The sequence below is a fragment of the Gorilla gorilla genome, chromosome 19 (assembly GCF_029281585.2).
Source record: "Gorilla gorilla gorilla isolate KB3781 chromosome 19, NHGRI_mGorGor1-v2.1_pri, whole genome shotgun sequence".
NCBI lineage: Eukaryota > Metazoa > Chordata > Mammalia > Primates > Hominidae > Gorilla > Gorilla gorilla.
The window spans coordinates 75,495,915-75,503,493 of NC_073243.2; the positions used below are offsets into that span (position 1 = coordinate 75,495,915).

Here is a 7,579-nt window from a genome sequence, read left to right on the forward strand (position 1 = left end):
ACCTTTCCCCATCCACCCTACCCTCAACCCTTCAAAGCTTCCAGTAAAATAACTATGCTGCTCTCCACTTTGATGAGATCAACTTTTTAAAATTTTACGTGCGAGTAAGATCATGTGGTATTTGTCTCGATGTGTCTGGTTGATTTCAATTAACATAATGTCCTCCAGGCTTATCCAAGTTGCCATAAATGATAAAATTTAAGTCATTTTTCATTGCAGAATAGTATTTTGTAGTACAAATATTCTGCATTTTCTTTATCCATTCATTTATTGATGGATAATTAGGTTGATTCCATATTTTGGCTACTGCAAATAGTGCTATATAATAAATGTAGGAGTGCAGATATTTCTTTGGTATGCCGATTTTATTTATTTAGATATATACCAAGTGGCGGGATTGCTAATCATATGGTAGTTATATTTTTAATATTTGAGGAACCTAAATACTATTTTCCACAATGGATTTATGAAATTGCACTTTATTTATGTGTTAAGGGATAAAAGATATACAATCTTAAAAAATAAATAAAAAATTCACAGTATGTATCGGGCAATTGTTAAAGTGTAGGATTTTTTCTTTGTATGTTTTTTTATTTTATTTGTGATCAAACTTAAGTTTGTATTCACTTACAATTACTTGTTATAAGATATTTTGTAAGCTTCATAACATAAAGCAAAAACCTATAATAATACACTAAAAATTTAAAAAAAAAGTGGAATCAAAACATACTACTTGACAAAGCCACTTAACCGCAAAGGAAGACAGTAAGAGTTGAAGAAAAGAAGAAACAATTTACAAAGCAACTAGAAAGCAAACAACATGGCAGGAGTAAGCCATTACCTGTCAATAACTACCTTGAATGTAACTGGATTAAATTTTCCAATTCAGAGAAATAGAGTAGCTTAATGGATGAAAAATAATACCCAACAAGAAACACTTCACTTATAAAGACACACATAGACTGAAACTATAGGGATGAAAGATAATATTCCATGTAAAATGGAAACCAAGAAAGAGTAAGAGTAGCTATACTTACATGAGATAAAATAGATTTTAAGCCAAAAACTATAACAAGAGACAAAGGTCATTACATAGTGATAAAGAAGTCAATACAGCAAGAGGATATAATACTCATAAATAAATATGCACCCAACATTGGAGCACTTAAATATATAAAGAAAATATCATTCTGCAGACAACATTGCCTTTGCCACCGATTCCGTAATTGAATACGATTTCTACATCTGATTCCAATGGGGCTTTGTTAATGCGATTCTTTCTCACTGTACCTGTTGCTTGACGTCCCATTAAACTGAGCTTATCAAGAAGTGCAATACTGGTGAAAAAGTTATCGAATACAAAATGATATTATCCAGGGTGTGCGTAAGTCCCTCACTAAACTTATGAATAAGTGATGCACCAACACCGTATTCTTCATATTTAGTATTTGGGTTTTTACCCTGATATGACCGAAAGCAGCAAATGTAACACAGACATGTGGCACCACAACAAAACTTAACAGCCAAACAGAATGGGCTTTCCCTGAATAAATTGTTTGCACCTGTGACGACCAGAATAAGGAACCATGGATTCATTAAAGCTGAAATATGTCTCATTTGGAACAAATTTCATACATCTCTCATTATGTTTGCTTATGAGAAGTCGCAACTTGGAAAATTTGTCCATTGGATCCAAATTTGCATCGTCAGCAACATGCAAATTAGAAAATTTAGTTTCAAAGCGGTCACGTCTCATGGCAGCAATAACCAGTACATTATGCGCATCTGGTTTGTTGTTGTTGTTGTTCCCAAAACATCCGGCTTCTAGGAACTGAGATGTAACCACTCAGAAAAATAATTCCCAGAAAATGTTTGAATTCGGAGCTAGTCAAGCCAAGATGTACACCCTTAACTTCGAGCGTGTAAAGTTGGAGTACTTGACAATGAGTTCAAAGACTTCGTCATCATGAAAAAGTTCCAGAATTTCTGTGGAAGTTCTCATTTCGGTGAATAAATCGTTTGGTGGTTCTGTAATTCTACCTGCTACAAGTTGTGCAGTTAGGTCCCTCTCTTCCATTTGCAAACAATTTTTGCCACTTTCCTCCTCCTTGATGGTGGAAGTTGCTGCGCCGTAGACGTAGATGGATCTTCGTCCGGAGAGTCAAATTTAAGTGCATATGAGGGATCATCAGAGTTAGACTCTGCATCAGAATCACCTTTATAAGATTTGCAGTTGCGCGCAACAAAGAACCTGGCAGATTATTTATTGTTCCACTTTCTTCGTCCCCGGAGTCCTCATCAGAAACAGGTGCTGTAGCATTTTCAGGTAGTTGTATCAGAATAGTACTTGCTTCTATGCTGTCATCTGTATTTAAAGGTTATTTCATGCAAACTTAGAGTTTGAGACATCTTGGGACTAAAACTCAAAAAAGCGATTATTAGTCCTAGTGGTAGTGGTTTGCCGAGTGTTCCAAAAATGGAACATACAAAATGTCAAACCCATAACTAATGCAACAATAATAATTTCGGTATTTTCTTTTTGCAGCACAATCACTAGCATAGGGTATAGTGCAGTAAAATTACATGTACTTGTCTTTTGATATTGCTTCAAAAATGTTTCCAAAAACTCACATCACTACTTGACAAGCTCCCAGCACGCCAGTATCTGCAGCAGTGACTAACTCTGCACACTATGTGATAATATGTACCCCAGAAGGCAGACATTTGTGAAAAATCAGACCTTGGAGATGACCTTGAGCAGTAGGATATAAATAACTCCCACATGCTTAGAGTTCCAATAATGGAACACTGGACATACTAAAAAAGATAAAATCAACAATCCTTTAGACTAAGGGGAAAAAAAGGAGAGACAACTAAAATAAATAAAATAAGGAATAAAAAGGAGACATTACAACTGACACCACAGAAATACAATGGCTTACTAGAGATTATTATAAACAAATGTAAACCAACAAATTGAAAAGCCTATAAGTGGACAAATTCCTAAACAGCATTGTTCTTATTACTTATAATTGTTTTGGTTATTTAAAGTAACACGCAAAAAAACAAAAATAGGTAAGTGGAACTACATCAAACTAAAAACTTCTGCACAACAAAGAAAATAATGAACAAAATGAAAATGCAACCTGTGGAATGGAATAAAATATTGGCAAGCCATATATTTGATAGAACATCAACATCTAAAATATGCATGAACCTCCTACAACTCAAGAGCTAAATAAATAAATAATAACACAAATAAAAATTTAACCTGACTAAAAAAAAAATGAGCAAAGGAACTGAATAGATATATCTACAAAGAAGTCACACAAATTGGAAATATATATATAAGACGATGTTCTGCATCACTAGTCATCAAGGAAATTCAAATCAAACCACAATAAGATGTCACCTCACACCTGTTAGAATGGCTCTTACATAAAAGGCAGATAAAAAGTATTGGTAAGGGTGTGGAGAAAAAGGAAACTTTGTACACTATTAGTGGGAATATAAAATGGTACAGCCACTGTAAAAAATGTGTGTAATTTACTTTAAAAATTAAACTAGAGCTACCATATGATCCAAAAATCCCATTTTGGGGTATATATTTTAAAAAATTAAAATTACTGTCTCAAAAAATATCTGTATTCCATGCTGAGTTCAGTATCATTTACAATAGTAAAAATATAAAACAAACTAATGGTCCCTCAACAGACAAATGAATAAAGAAATTGGTATATAAAGACGATAGAACATTCAACTGTTGCATCTACAGCGAAATAAAAGAGAGAAAATTCTTCCATGTGCAATAATGTGGATGAATCTGGAGGACACTATGCTAAGTAAAATATGTCAGAACAAATACATAATACCACTTACATAAAGAATCTAAAATAGGTCAAACTCATAAAAGTGGATAGTAGAATGATAGCTGCCAGGGGCTGGGGGTAGGAGGAAATAGGGAGTTATTAGTCAAAAGGTACAAAATTTCAGTCAAGCAAGATGAACAAGTCCTAGAGATCTATCGTACAGCATAGTGCTGATAGCTAACAATACTGTATTGTGCACTGAACAATTTTCTAGAAGTTATATCTTATATTAAGTGCTGTTATTATAAATAATAATAAGGAAGGCAAGAGGAAACTTCAGGAAGTAATGGATATGTTTATGTCATAGATTTTGATGAGGGTTTCATAGATGTAGACTTATCTCCAAACTCATCAGGTTGTGTACATTTAATATGCACTGTTTTTTGCCAATCACATGTAAAGTGTTTTTTTAAAAATAACAAATGTTCTATAAGCCACTGATTTTTTTGCTCTTAAAAATGTTACTTCATTATGTTTATTCATGATGTTACTGCTGCAGTCTTTTTATTGTTTATTATTATATAAACTCTGACTTGAATACAAAATTTACTACCAAACATTGGATGTTGCTATTACAAAATGTTCAAAAGATCAATTAACTGCTAAAAAAGCCTGAGAATATTTTTTTTTCAGTTTAGTTTCAGAAATATCAGATTAAGAAAGCTGCTCTGCCATGAAGGTGATACTCTCTCCAGTATACTCTTTGATGGGGCCAAGAAAAAATGGGAGAAGAAAAGGACATAACAGCACTCATAAAAAAATTCTAAGATCAGTAGGCCAGGAAGCTATGCAAGGGAGGCAGACTAAGGGCAAACTTTCAGTATAAGGAAAACACGTGATATTTGGCCAGTAGGATTTCAGAATTGCTATGGCCCTGTGACTGCTGGGCACTTCCCTTTCTTCCCCCTTTGCAATCCAAACTGTTACTGGGGTTTATTCTGTTCCAGTTTTATATGTTCTCTATGGCTTTGTGTGTAGTGGGTGTCATGGTGGGATACTCACTGTTTTAGCATGCAAGTCTCTGAATCAAAAGACACTATATAAAGACATAAAGTAGAATATATCAAGAAATTCTGGATCTTGAGTTGATGCCACAATCGATTGAAATTTTTGTTGTCGTTGTTCTTGTTTTTGGTTTTTTGAGACAAGATCTTGCTCTATCACCCAGGCTGGAGTGCAGTGGCACAATCTCGGCTCACTGCAACTTCTGGCTCCTGAGCTCAAGCGATTCTCATGCCTCAGCCTCCCAAGTAGCCAGGATTATAGGAGTTCACCACCACGTCTGGCACATTTTTTTTTTTTTTTGTATTTTCAATAGAGACAGTGTTTCACCATGATAGCCAGACTGGTCTCGAACACTTGACCTCAAGTGATCAGCCCACTTCAGCCTCCCAAAGTGCTGGGATTACAGGGGTGAGCCACCGTGCCAGGCCTGACGGAAATATTGAGTGCTCCTTGAAAAGAATGGTAGTGTGTTTCTCGTACAAAAAGCAAATAAGTAAATATTTTTGACCAGTAATAAAATTTCTTATTACTTTCCATTATTATTTCTCATTTATGTTTGCTTTTTGTAAGGTCTTACACACAAACATATACATATATACATATATAATGTATTCACATATAAATATGCCTACATTATATATAAATTATTATATATTATTTATTGTATATTAATACATATTTTATATAAACCTACTCTCTTCTTATTTGCTGTTCCTTCTGTGAAAGGAGTTATAGTTCATTGCTATCAAGATTGGTGAAACGAATTAAGGTAATGAAATGTGAGCCAAAGTAACAATCAGCCAGATATGAGCTGAAACTTTAGAATGCATCCTGTTTTTCTGTCATTAATCTTGCTCTGTCGTGAGACAAGCATGTTTCAAATAGAAGCTGTTCATTTAAGTTGGGTACTGGAATGGAAAACACATAAAGCAGAGTGTTCAGAGGCTCATAGAGCTTAACAGAACTGCAGCAGCCAAAGCTGACTTGCAGCCACCAAAATATTATGTGTAAATGAAAAGTAAATGTCTGCTGTTGCAAGCTATGAAGTTTTCTGTGCTTTAAGCTACCATGGCAAAATGGAGTGATATGAAAGACCACCATTTATTGGTGAAACTGATACTCTATCCTCCATGAATAAAAATAATGCTTACTGAGTTGCCCCAGTGTTTCAGGAATTACATTAAACTCTTTGGCTATAAAGATTTTTTAAAGACATTATTTTTATTGCTCATAATAAAGTGGATATTGCTGTGGTAGACAAACACAACGGAATGTGATAAATGCCGTAATATAATTATACTGTGGTTAACATTTGTCTGGAGTCAGAGGATCACCTAATTCTACTTAGGATACAGAATTTGGGGGAGGATTTGCAGAACAAGTAATACTTAATGTGAATTGTGAAAATATGCAAGAGTTCATGGAAAGGAAGTATTGAAGGACAAACTGAAGTATTACAGACTTAGGGAAACATAGAAATGAAAGTTAAGGATGCAACAAATGTGGAGTTTGTAAATCAGCTATAGAAGATTGGGGTTTTAGTAGGCACTGTACAAAAAAGTCAGTCAGTGCCAAATTAAAATGGACCTTTCTCATTGCACTAATGAGCTTGCACTTTGCCCAGTAGGATGAATAATAGGTGGATGAAAATTGATCATAAATTCAGAGAGACAGATAAAAAATGAGTTGTAAAAGTTACTGTAAAAAATTGAACTAATATCCTGTCATTAGGCAATTAGAGAGATAAGTCTCCTGCTTGCTCGGAGGAGAAGGACCAGAGGAAATTCAGTTTCATTCTGGTGCACAAATGCTAGTGTTAGTTGAAGAGCAAAGCTGACGTTGAGGATATTGCATCCACTCTCTATGGGTAACCCAAAACCCACCATACTTCTCTACCTCTTGATGAGAAAGTAAAGTTAGAAATTTGCACAACTGAGCCAAAGTCAAAGTCTAGGGATATAGAGTAACCCTGCAGCCTCTCTAAGCCACATTTTTTTCCCAGGGTAACTCTGGGCCTCTGTCGATATCCTATGATCAGGGTAAGAAGAATGTAACAGGTCATTACTGGGGAGAAGCTGGGTATAAGGAGGTTGGGGGAAGCGAAGGAGGGGAAGAAGCTTTGGATATTGATATCATTTGTATTTTTATGTTACTTTGTCCACATACCCAATAATTTGGACCTCTTAATCTTTGAAGTCCTCAGCATTCATTCTAAATGTGTTTGCCCCAATCAGGAGATAGAAGAAAAACGAATTGTTTCTGGTTCAAGAAGTATGGGTTTATCCAAGAAGGCTTGTGCTACATTAGTTATAGGAAAGAAGCATTGTATTTTAAGGTTTCTGCAAATAAGTTTGAGGAGAAGAGTTGTGACATCTTTAAAAACTGGGGATAAATATTCTGCCAATGGCTGTAGCAGTGAAATGGACAGTTTATCGAATAAAAGGAAAGCCTTGAGCCATTCTTAAGCAGACTGGTATGTTCAAAAGTCATGTGTATATATTTGACTTCCTATTTTACAGAAGGGTCAAAGAGAATATAAAGTACCAATCAGAGTAACAATAAAGGGATCAAGTGTCATCTCAAGAAGAACACGCAACATCAAAATCAGGCCAGAAGCATTTTCTTTCAGTCGTTCACACATAAGCAGAACTTTCCTAGACACTAGACTTGTTTAAACTGAGAGGAACATGGACATTTTCATGTTT

At 35.0% G+C, this 7,579-nt stretch overlaps 1 pseudogene; it reads right to left on the minus strand.

Moving 5' to 3' along the window:
* Positions 1–1,165: 1,165 nt before the first annotated feature.
* On the minus strand, positions 1,166–6,936 carry LOC101131575 (piggyBac transposable element-derived protein 3-like; annotated as a pseudogene).
* Between the last annotated feature and the right edge of the window lie 643 nt (positions 6,937–7,579).